Genomic DNA, 12,663 nt, shown 5'->3' with positions numbered 1-12,663 from the left:
CATCAGCCTTTCTCACATAACGGATTGACACATTTTACTGCCTTGAAGTATTTCAAATCTGTGTGGATTTTGTTTTACTTTCAACCATTATTCTCTTGCCAGTCCTGGGAACACGTCTTCTGAGATATAAAGAGTTAAGGCTGGTTATGTATTGTACACATTCCCTGGTAACTTAATTATTGACCCAGCTTGTAAATCATTCATAGCTTTTCAGAAGTATCCATATACTTCTGCTGGCAGCAAACGGTACCCTGGGCTATTTGTAGAACGGAGGTTGGGGTCAGGGAGAGTGTGAAAAATTAAGAATAACACTTCCTTCCCTCCCTGAACTTTAATTGCCCTTTTAAATAAAGCCAATGCTTTCTTCCTTTGCTCAGTTAACTGCCAAAAAAGGTTTAGTTTCACTCACTATTCTCCACGCCATCCCACCCAAAGGAAACCAGATGACTTCGATTTCATCCGAGAGTGAAGTAGCTCGGACCAGCCACCTTGCCTAGAGTCCCTCTGGATTACTGCCAGGGCTTTAGGAAGGTAACGTTTTGACATTTTAAGTAACTCTTCTAATCATATCCCTTCTGGGCTGGATAAGAAGCAGCGGCTTTCAGCTGGCCTGCCATTGAGGCATTTAGGCAGGTTTGTGGTTAACCAGGGCCACACACCTAGTAAGCAACGAAATGGAGTTTAATCTCTGTGGTGTCTGGTGGGGGGCCGGCACCTCTGTGGTGTCCCGTATCAGCCAGGCCTGCTTACTTTCAAATGAGAGGAGAGGTCCAGTCAGGTCTCAAGGCTGGCGGCAGGGTTCGGCTTCAATGCCTGTGAAAACAGACACCAAAATAATCAAAGCATTACATTCCTGTGTCTAAATAGCAGCTAATCCCCACTCCTTTGAAGGAGCAGAAACCACAGGTGACAGTCAAGCCCTTAGTAGAATGAGCCGTTTGGTTCATTTACCCCTAAGTCCTCTAGTTCTCTGAAATGAAAGGAACCTGAAAGATGTCTCAGTCCATCTCACAGAAGAGGAAACGGAGGCTGGAACCTGTTCACAAATTGTTTCTGGCTACCTCTAATGAGAGACCTGGAACCCAGTTCTGCAGTCTTCCATTCTAGTGCTTTCTTTCCATCATTACCATGAGTTGTTTTTCTCAAACGGGTCTTATGAGGCTTATTTACGCAAGGGTTTTAGTTCATAAAAGGTAGAAATAGGCCTATTTTATTCAACCTGGAAAAGAAACGAATGGCAAGAGTCTTTTCAATGTAAACGTTTGAATATTTAAAATGCCAAAAGATGATGTCATCATTTTCCAAAGCGAGAGACAAATGATTCTCAACCTCTTCAGTGAACACAGCCTGGTTCCCAGTCAGTTCCAGCCAAGCATGTCTGGAAGCACATTTTCTCCCCCTGGGGAAACTGCTGGAGGAGTCGGGGCAGCTCCTTTGTGCTTTAGAATTGCTTCTTTGTTTCCCTTGCACTGCGCAGTGGCTCATTGGTGTGGGGCGGGGAAAGAATCCGGGAGAAGAGATCTGCTGGGAATTTTTAATAAGCTTGGAGTGTTTTACAAGCATCCTTGCAGGCAGCACTACTAGATGCCACATTGTGACTACTCGTCTCCTTATAGAAGCTTGGTAGAAACTGAGATTGCAAAATCAAACTGCATAGGCAGGTGGCCCTTAAAACCTCCTATCAAGCGGCCACTGTCTTTCTCATCAATCTCTTTTTTTTTTTTTTTTTAACCTTTGGAGAACATCTGTTAGGGCCAAGCAAATCCTTTTTCTAATTTTATTCTCATTTATTACCACTTCTGGTCAATTGCTTCTTATATATTCATTCATTTAGTATTCATGAAAATCCTACAAGGTGAGTTTTATCATTCCCAATTTTCAGATGAGAAAACAAGCTCTGAACAGATAGTGGCTTCCTCAAGTTCACATAAGCTGTAGTATCACTGGGGCTGTCTTCATTCCACGATGCCTCTTTAGCAAAGCGTGGTATCCTAAAATTAAAAACAAAAATTTTTTTACCTTAATATAGAGCTCTGTTTAGGTAAAAAGTACATGACCAGAGAATGTTACTGACCGTCAAGAGAATTCACATTGTGTGATTTAAGAATTCTGTGCCTGCAAATTGTGTGTGCGTGTGTGTTTGTGTGTATATGTGCACACGTGTGTGATGGACTGAATGTTTGGGTTTCCCCAAAATCCATCTATTGAAATCCTAACCCCAATGTGATAATACTAGGAGATGGGGCCTTTGGGAGGTGATTAGGTGATGAGGGTGGAGTTCTTATGAATGGAGTTAGTGTCCTTATAAGAAGAGACATGAGAGCTTCTTTCACTCTGGCATGTGAAGACACAGGCAGAAAGTTACCGTAAACCTGGAGAAGGGTTCTTATCAGAACCCAAACATGCTGGCACCTTGATCTTGAACTTCTAGCCTCCAGAACTGTGAGAAATAAACGTTCCTATTGTTTAAGACACCAAGTTTATGATAATCTGTTATATTACCTTAAACAGACTAAAACTACATATGTATCTCATCATCACTTTTCTGCTAGGATGAAGTCCTTGTCAGCTTGAGGATGTAGTCAGTGACTGAAGGATGCAGGGCTTGTCAGCTTATTTGCAGGGCAGAGCCGTGGGCCATTGAAGCACATGGCTGTGCCGAGTTGTATTGGAGGGCAGGTTGAGGGGTAGGGCATCTCCCAGAGGCTGTGTATCTTACCCTGGCTTAACCAGTTCACAGAAGTATGTATGAGCTCTTGTGTAAGGGAGGCCTTTACCAAAACACAGATGAAAGAAGCTGCCTGAATGCACACCAGAAATGCCACTTCAGGCTGCTAGGTTCCTGCTGTTCCCTCTCTCCATACCTTTTTGGCTTTGAGAAATTTGTGGGAGCTCCGACCCCCAGTTTCTTACCAGGCTTCTTTCCTCTGCCGGTTTTGATGTTTCTGCCAAACTGCGCAGATGAGCTCAGCAGTCCTCATTCCTTAAGGGGTCCTGCCACTCCCCGGCCTAACTTTGGTCAGGGAAGTAAAAACCTGCCCTGGAGTACATGTACAATTATAAGATTACTTTAAAATTTTGCTTTAAAAATTGTAGAACTGGCTTCACAGATATTGGAACATTGGTGTGTCCCTAAGAGCTGACGTAGAACCTGGGGTTTTAGAGGGATGAATTATATGATGTTTTCCCATTGCTGGAGTTAGGGTGTAACCTTTATCTGAGGGAAAACATTGTTTTATCTGACCAGCCCTGCAAATTATCTAATATTAAGTCTCCATTACTCACACTGTTAAGAGATATAACTGGATACCAATAGGCATTTATAATCTGTTATTGTTATTTTTATTTGTTGCATTTATTAACTCCAGTTTTATGTTGCCTCATCTTAATTTTCAAAGCATATGCTATTTAATATCCTATATTTACTCTCTTACAATAAAGAAATAATACATCAACTAACAAAAGATGGTTGAAAGATTTTTTTTGTTTGTTTAATGAATGTGTGGCCCTGGATTCATTTCTATCTTTGAATTGGGTTTCCTACGCCTGATCTCAGTATAAATTATGTTCTCTTATCTCTTTCTGGCAGGGAGGGTGCTCAGTGACATAAAGACTCCTTTGTGGGAATGTCTGCAGCCTTCTTCCCTTTCCCAGATAACCAAAAATAATTCTACAGTGGCCTGCCCAATTTCCTCCCTCTTTTTCCCTCTCAGAAAGGAAGTAGTTTTATTCTTTTTTTTAATCACTGGGAGAAGGGTTGTATTAATGTACACAAGAGATGGAAAAGAGGAAGTAAAGAGAGGAAAGACACAAGTGTTGGGGGCTCTGTTTAGAGAAAGGCTCAGGGGAATTATGGAGAGAGGTGCTTGGGAACGAATGGAGCAGATCCAGTGAAATGGAAGGAGAGGAAGTGAGAATTCATAAATATTACTGTGTGCCATATATTTGCCTTCTCTGTATGGTTTCCAAGTACCTCTAAAAAGAATGTGAGTCTTTATACTGGACTGTGCTTTTTTGACCACTACACCATTATGAGACTGAACCATGTGGATCCTGGCTTTGTATGGGTTATATGTGAAAAATAGTTCTGTGTCCCTTCCATTTACAGGGCTTTCAACTACTTTGCTCCAATTCAGAGGCACAATATTTATGGTCACACAGCATTATGATTTGGCTATCTTGAGGTTAATCACAGCCCTTTGGACGGGGCAGCAATAAATCTAGACATAACTCATCTCTAATTAGTCTGATAAATCTGAGAGAAACCGTTTCATTAGCATGAATGAGAAACTTTCTAATCAGAGTTTATGTAAATTGTGAGGCTGTGTGGAACTTACCCCAAGCGTATTGACTAGAATAATATTTATTAGATAAGCCTCAAAATATTTCAGGTTTGTTCCATCCTCCTGTGTGGAGAATCCTATGAGGATCACACCTGTATTATAGAAAGTAGTTCTAGTTTCTATAGAAAGTAGCGACAATGTTTTAGAGGAAACTGATTTTGCTGGTGTCTTTTCAAATTGTCATATTTTTTTAAAATTAGAAAAATCCCTACTGCCATAAATCGTCTAAAAGATGTGGCACTATATTTATTTATAACATAAATACCTTCAGCATTCCCCCTGCTCCCCCGTGTGTTTTACTAGAGAAGTTGTTTATATTATTTATCAGGTTTAAAAATGCATTCTTAGGCAAAGTGCACCAGCTCCACCCGTCAAGAGCGCTCCAAGTCCGGGAGATGCGCCTTGCCTCCCTGAACTGCCCAAAGCCTCAGAGCTGGGACTTCTCTCTCATCCTTGAAGAGATGATGCACTCTTAACTTGGGGGCAATGACTAACATTATATGTTCATCTGGTTTTTCCTTTTTCTTAACTGTTCTGTCTGGTATTTGTCACCCAGCAAGAAGTTTGTGAAAGACTAGTTTTAAGCGATTAACAAACTGAAGGCTTGTTTTCAGTTTTTATAGTTTCCCTAGTTTTTTTTTTAGAACAGAAAAATTGAAGTTTGTCTGTATTTCCTAACTTTTTCTTTTCACTATTTTAATCATTTAACTGATTTTTGCCTATGCAAAGCCTCATGCTCCAATTCTCTGGCTTTCTCTATTGTCCAAATGATTTTTCCCTTCCTACCTTCCCAACACATCTGGACCTTGAACACATAACTGGGATTATGCTAAATTTTTACGAATCCTACAAATATCACCTAATCCTGGAAGGTTCCCTTGATTCCCTTGGGTTGGGTGGAAGGGATTGTGTTTTCCTCAGAACATCTTGGATGTTTATATTTCTGTGTTTGGCTACCTCCCCCTCCAAATTGTTGGCTCCTGAATCTGTTGTCTGGATATCAACTACCTCCTTCTCAGTGGGAAGTATCATCCAGGAAGTCAAAGTTAGAAGCTGACTTTGGTAGGAGCTGGGGTTGTGAGCTCCAGCCAAGGTCATAGGAGGTGGCAGGGCCTGAAGGACCAAGTCAAGCCGGAGTCCATAGGAAGTCTGAGGTCTATACCAGGGTGCACATGAATGAATGTGAAATCTAGAGAGTCGCAAGGCAGGGAACTGAGTCAAGACCTCCAAACCCAGAGTTTGAAGTTTGGGAGATATAATTAAGGTGAAAGAAGATTGGAGTCAAGGCTAGGATGGGAGGAAGGAAAATGTCTACGTATTTTTTTTAGAACCATAGTTACTATGTATTCGAATCCAATTGAAGGATAATATGTGGGGCAGACATAGCTGAGGGGTAAACAGTACATAATTTGTCAAATAAATGAATGTGTAAACATTTGTAAAGATGCTTGAAGAATAGTCAGGATATCTGAATGTCAGAATAGAAAGTCCCAATGTTACCTAGGATTTGTTGTTCATGGTAGAGATATATATTTCCATGCATCTCCATACAGCATTTTTATTTCTTGCTCTTTTCCACCACTCCAATCAATACATAGTTAATCTCTAATCTTCTGTTCAATCAACAAATTCCAAGTTCAGTCAGTTATAGCTTCTCTAAGAGGTAATCAATACATAATTCTCTATCAGTCAAGGTTCAATCAAAAATGCAGAACCACTGTGAGTGACATAGGGTTAAGGGGGACGGGGTTCCTACCTTTGCATATGAAATTATTGGGGGGGGGTAGCAGGTAATCTGTGGTGGGGTGCTGTTGGCCCTGCATCTGGTGTTGAGCCTGAAGTCACTATGGGTCAGCCAGATGGGCAGTTGAGAAGGGAACCAGGAGTGGATAAGAGCAAGGACAAACAGACACTGCAAAAACGAACTGGGACCTGTATCTCTCTCTCTCATCAACTTCAACCTCGATTCCACAGTGACTCGGGTGAGAAGCTGGCACTCTTTGCCATGGAGCTGCACTTGCACCTGGCCCAGGACTCAGAGAAATTGTTAGAGAAGATCTGGTGGGAGCGCGGGGCTGTGGTCTGGGCGTTGTGTCACGGTGACTTGCCACGTCAGCAGGTCAGCGATGATGTTCTCCAGCTGCCACAGCATCTGCCACCCTTCCAGTATCTTTAGGAAGTAAAAATACGGCAACCCCTTCATGTCTGTCTTCTAATCTGATGCAAAACGTCTCTTATGGCCAAGGCTAACCCATGCTTTTGCTTAACATGACACAATTATTCTCGTACTACCTAAAATATGCTACCCCGTCCTGCAGAGAAGTTCTAGAGTCCTTGTATTTATCTTTGGGTGATGCTACTTCCTCTCAGCTTAGTCACATATACACCCCCTTTACTCTTCCGTCACTTAAATACTGGGCTATAAACTTAAATACCATGAACACATCTTGTGTCAGATGGGAGGGGAATGAGAGAGGGAAATTATATTTTTTAGGAAATCAAATAGTTTTGACCAAAGCTAGACTCAGTAAAACCTTTATTTTGGATGAAAGTATGGATGCGCTAATTGCGCTCAACCGATGACTTAGTCCCTGGGATTAAATTGGATATTTATCTTTTTTAATGCTATCAAAGCTATCCTGAAAGGAGTGGGGCTTCCAGCTGAGTCTAGGGAGTTCGCAATTTAGTCTAGCCATATCTGATAAATGTGCATGCATCTATTTATCTGGAGGAACTGAAAACTGAGATGAAGAAACTTTGAACAGAGGCCCCCTGGGGACAGAGGTTGAGAGAAGGAGGAAGGGCAGTGTGTGCCCAGCCCAGCCCCAGGGCTTAGATGTGACCTTTAAAGATAAGGGAACTGCAGTTAGAACAAGGAGGGAGTGTACTATGCCGGCAGATGCAATCTGCAGATGCACTCTGTCACAAAGTGTGACAGAGCTGGATAGTGGGCTCTCTCTACATTTCTTAGAGATCATCCTGGGTAAATGACACATGTCACAGCCCCATTCTAAATTTTGTCACCTTTGGGGGATCCTGGAGGCAACATCCTGGGCAGTAGGGCATGGGCTTGGGGATGGTGATGGCAGAGGGGCAGCACCAGGCCTCCCGCAATGGGCCTGTAAGAAGTGACAGCATCAGTCAGGCTTGAGTGGGAAAACGTCTCTGAGACACTTCCTGGGGGACTCAAAAATAAGTAGGAGACTAGGGTTGAGAATGGTGCAAGGAGAGAGGAGGGGTAGCAGAAGAATCTTTGTGGTGATGGAATATATCTGTATTTTTATTGTGATAATGGTTACACGAATCTACACAGGTGATAAAATTACGTAGAAACACACACACAGACACACACACAAGTTTATGTAAAACCAGTGAAAACTGTGGATTGTACCCAAGGTCAATATCCTGGTTTTGTACAAGATGTCATCAGTGAGAAAAACTTAGGGTACACAGGGCCTTTCTGAACTATTTTGGCAAGTTCCTGTGACTCCATAATTATTTCAAAATAGAAAGTATATTAGAAAAAAAAACCTGGAGGAAATTGTTGAATCAGAATCTCTAGATTTGGGCCTGGGCATCGATGTGTTTTTTAAAGCTTACTTGATGAATCTAATTGAACCAGGATTGAGAATCACCACTTCATCTGAAACCCTGGGGGTCAGGTTTGTGAAGGGCATTTAGTATACAAACAATATGTTATGTACTATCTCTAGGCAGTTCTGGGGCAATACTCTGTAATCAAACATATTCACATTTCTTCAGCAAAATATATGACTATCCACACCTAGTGAGATAAATAGCAACAACTTAAAAACCGGTGGAGACGTTAAAGACAGTGTCCAGTTTGTTCCTGTGTGTTGGGGGAGGGGCAGGGAAACAGTACCACTCTAATTTGGGAAAAATTGTTAACTGATCTTATTTGACTCACAGGTTGTTATGAGACCTGAGGAAATATGGGAACTAATGACAGAGGTGCATACAGATTTATGTATGTCCACATTAATATTTGGAACAATTAGAAGCAATCTAAATATGCAGCTATGTGAAAATAGTTGTGTAAATTATGTTATAGAGTTATTGTGAAATATTATATAAGTATAAACATTGTTTTTAAAAGAATAATAATATGGAAAATTCTCATTATATAATATGCAATAAAATGGGTTTATTTTGATAAGTAAAATAATTTTTAAAAAGATAAGATTGTAATAAACCAAAGTATGAACAGTGAGTATCTCACTGGTAGGAGTGCAGGTAATTTTTATTTCTTCTTTTATACTTTTTATTTTAAAATATTCTACTATAAATAAGTTGACTTTTATCATTAAAAATAAAATAAGTGTTATTAATTTAAAAATATGCCAAGAAATGGTAGTATATCAAATATGCAGATCGCTAAATTATAGTTGGTGATTTTAAGTTATGCTTTGCGGCTACCAAAGTATTTAATCAAAAGGTTATAAACGTATTTGGGAATACTACTTAACAATGTAAATCTATATTGAATTGATAGCAATAGAAAAAAATAACCTATTAGGATTTATTAGTCCTCCCAAAATCCATATAGTTTTCTTGTGATGACAATATGTGGTGCACAGTACAATCTATTTTGAAATTTTTTCTTCTGTTTCTAGAATTTAAGTAAAATAATCTGTGTCTATCAAGTGAGGCAAAACAGTAATGATAATATAATTTTTATTGCAAGCTAACTATATGCTAGTTACTTTACTTCTTTTCCTTTTTCTCTCTCTCTTTTTTTTTTTTTTTTTTAAATTTAACCCTACATCGGTCCTATGAAATAGTTGTTATGGTCATTCATTTTACAGATAAGGAAACTGAGTGTCGGTGAAGTTAAGGTCACATGATTAGGTCATCTGATTTCAGAGTCAGAACTTCTAACACAGCAGCCCTCAAGGAAAGAAGTTTAGATTGCACTGGCATGGGTAATAAGACAGCATTCAAATTCCACATGAATAAGAGCTTCCAACAGGTCTGTGAAGGAATGGATGAAGCTTGACAGCAGGTTGCAGTGCTCTGTGTGAGAGCAGCTCCTGGAGCAGAGCTGGGCAGACACGGCCTGCGTCAGGGCCCTGGCTTTTGGTCCCAGCTGAGTTCCACCTCTTAAGTGACTTGGGCTTACTTATCCACACATAGGAGAAAATAAGTTATTTACCTCCTCGGGTGGTTGTTCAAATTGCATGAGGTACAACAGAGGGCTTCCGAATCCTTTAGCCTTCTAAGAATCACTCTTCTCTCATATCCTGATCAAATGGCTCAAGCCTCCATCCCAAATTACTCGGGGCATTTTGCTTCCTCCCAGCATTTTCAAAGCTTCCCAGGGCATTTACATCCCACGGCCGCCCTCTCCCTCCAGTTCCCGCTCAGAACAAATTCTCGAGTGGGCCAGTCAGCAGCCTTGCTCAGACAATGGATAGTGTGTGTGCAATAGGGGCAGGTAAAGGGCAGTGGAATCTGCCAGAGGTCCTTAGAATCCTTCAAACTCCACAGTGGCAGAGACGCTTGAAATCGAGCAGACTCATGGTGACCACTCCCCGCTCTCTTCTGATGCTGGGGTGTGGCCCTTCTCCTCCCAGGGCACTTTCCTCTTGGCCACCTCCCTAGGATGGGGTGGTGGTGGGGCCCAGCTGATTCCTACCCTTCTGCCTCACTGGAGACCGCTCCTCGAGTGTTGGTTGTCTGCCCAGCAAGTGTTTCGCAGCGTGTCTGGCACAGAGAGCCTACCTGTGCCAGGGGTCTCTGGTCCAGGAGAACATGGAGACGCTTTATTGCCAGCACATGGACAGCTATGTTCCCTGGAGGAATGAAGTACCAGGTGTGGGGGCCCCATGTGGGAATGGAGGTTGAAAACCTGGCTGTGGACAGAAATGGAGCTGCCCTGTTGGGCAGGGGACTTGGACAGGACAAGGAAGAGACTTCCTTTTTCTGGGGGGTGTGGGTGATTCCAGGTGGCCCATGGAAGAAGGGAAGATGCAGAGAAGACAAAGCCCTCCTATGGGACCAGACACTGCACCTTCAGATCCTATCTGACTTAAGAAAGCGGGGAGAGAGAAGAAAAGAAGAAAGAGGAGGGTGAAGGAACCTGTTGACCACCTGCTCTGGTCCGGTCACCGTGCTGGGTTTAAGAGAATGTATGAAACCTGGCACAGCACCTAACACATAGAAGTAAGTCCCTCAGTCATTAAGGCTTTATTATTACTATTGACATTAATGCCTCATCCTCGGAACAATGCCATAGGTAGATGTTATTTCTATTTTATAGATAACAAAGTTTATGTTTGGAAAAGAGAAGAGATTGGTGTAGGTGGAGTCCAAATTTAAACACAGCCTGTTGGACTCCAAACCCTGCAGAAGGAAGAGGTACAGGTCCTTTGCCAGAGCATGGCAAAGCCATAGCCAGTGTGGGTAAAGGTCCAGCACAGCAAGGAGGGAGAAGCAGGAAGGTGGAGATGGGAAGTGGAGGGAAAGGAACTCCCTCCCTCAGAAAGCTCCCCAGGGTTGGGCCGCCTCATGAAGCTGTCCACCCAGGGAAGCAGGGGATTAAGGGAGGCCAGAGGCAGGGCTCTTCCTCCACTCCCAGCTGCCCCACAGCCTTAGAGCTGGGAGCCAAGCATGGGGCAGGTCTCCCCAGGAGGCAGGCTCTGCAGGCTCTGCGCATCAGCGGGAACAGGAACCACTGCAAGAGAGAAGCAGCCTTGGCATCTGGGTGGGGTTGTGCCTGGTGTAGACCAAGGCAGGCACTGCCTCTAAGTCATCTGTAAGCAGTCCTGGGTGCTGCAGGGGGTGAGGTGGTGCTCGGCTCCCAGGAATCATGCTAGTGAGCGCTAAGCCAGAGGCTATATACATATATTTATTTGTTGTTGTTGCCAGTATTACAGGGAATCAAGTTCTCTGATGTTTATGTATTTAGGCCAAAAGAACCCAAGGAGACACATGATTCAAAATAAAAGTCGATTCATCTTTCCAGGTCAAAGAGTTACAGAAGTGTCAAAACTCTCAAGCAAGATCTACTAGTGGCAGTCATGACCACACTCCGCTATTGAAATTCCTCTTTGCAAAGAAAGTGTTATGTGTTGTTTTTTTTCCAGCTGTAGTAATACAAATGATTTGCTCTGGAAACCTCGGCTATTTTACTGATAACTAATTTGTTTGCTAATAAATGATTACCCAGCGGCTGGAGTGGAGACCCAGAAATCAAAGTGGAAAAATTATTAAATTACCTCTGTGTGCGGACCATTGTGCTACGTAGTTGGGGCACTACAAAGGATGTGGGTTACAGACCTTGTCCAATAGAATTTATAGGATAATACACGAAAGAAGACAGGAAAAGCAAAATGAACACATATAACCGTGATAGACAAGATCTGTGCTGCTCACACTAGCCATGGTGTGATTACAATAAAGTCAGAGACACAAAGGAAGACTTCTTGAAGGAGGTGCTCAAGCCACAGGTCTATCAGGGAGAAAGGAGGGCAGGCGGATATTGAAACTACTCTCATGGTATTTTTAATGTTGCTCTTGTTCTTATTGGTCCATTTAGAGAAGACATAGTGCAGGAGGGATGAGAGTATTTGATTTAAGAAATGAAATAGGATCTTCTAAAAGTAGATCGGAATTTGTGCTCAAGTAGAGGTCAGAGCTGGGTTTCAGAAATGCTTGGAAAATTGCTGGTTTTGCTCCTAGGACCCGATGCTTTAGTGGTTGGATAGTCCACATGAATGTTTGCTTTCTCTGCTCATGCAAATAGCAGACCTCCCTGTTAAATAGTTCTTCAGGACCTCACTTCTTCAGTGGAGAGGATTTTGAACTGCCATTGTGGGCAATGTGGAACCATCGGAGGATTTGAAGTAGAATAGTTAGACAATCGTCTGTGTTTTAGAATGGCAATTCTATCAACAGGTTCTATGGAAACATTTAAAACTCTATTAGTATTATGGTTGGGTGTTACTTTTGAAATACTATATGGTCTTCCTTCTCTTGATATCTCTTTCTTAACTCTCTCAGCCACTTCTCATCTTGCTGCTTTGAGCAAGATTAGTCTGTGCTCATTGCCTCGGTGAAGGATGCTTAGCAGAGAACAGAGATATAAAGGCCTACTTTGCTGGCTTTTGAGTGTTTCAAGTCGAAGCCTTTGGGATGAAGGAGAGACCCCAACATATACTAGAGATTTGGGAGTCTGTGATGTTCCACCTGAAGGTCTCTGTCCACATCTCTGAGGTGGAAGTGGCTCAGAAGGAAAGTAGGAACTTACAGTCACCAAGGGATTCCTGAAAGTGGGACCGAGCGTTCCTAGTTGATGGGA

General features: G+C 42.3%; 1 long non-coding RNA gene across 1 annotated transcript; it reads left to right on the top strand.

Annotated features, from left to right (window-relative positions):
* Positions 1 to 233: 233 nt before the first annotated feature.
* On the top strand, positions 234 to 11,424 carry LOC120607913 (uncharacterized). The gene is made up of 3 exons (XR_005654267.1): positions 234 to 531; positions 10,310 to 10,526; positions 11,329 to 11,424. It is a non-coding gene; the product is annotated as an uncharacterized LOC120607913 (long non-coding RNA).
* The last annotated feature ends 1,239 nt before the right edge of the window (positions 11,425 to 12,663 follow it).

The sequence above is a fragment of the Pteropus medius genome, unplaced genomic scaffold (assembly GCF_902729225.1).
Source record: "Pteropus medius unplaced genomic scaffold, Ma_sr-lr_union100, whole genome shotgun sequence".
Taxonomy (NCBI): domain Eukaryota; kingdom Metazoa; phylum Chordata; class Mammalia; order Chiroptera; family Pteropodidae; genus Pteropus; species Pteropus medius.
Note: the sequence above shows the minus strand (reverse complement) of the source record. Positions and strands in the feature narration are given on the sequence as shown.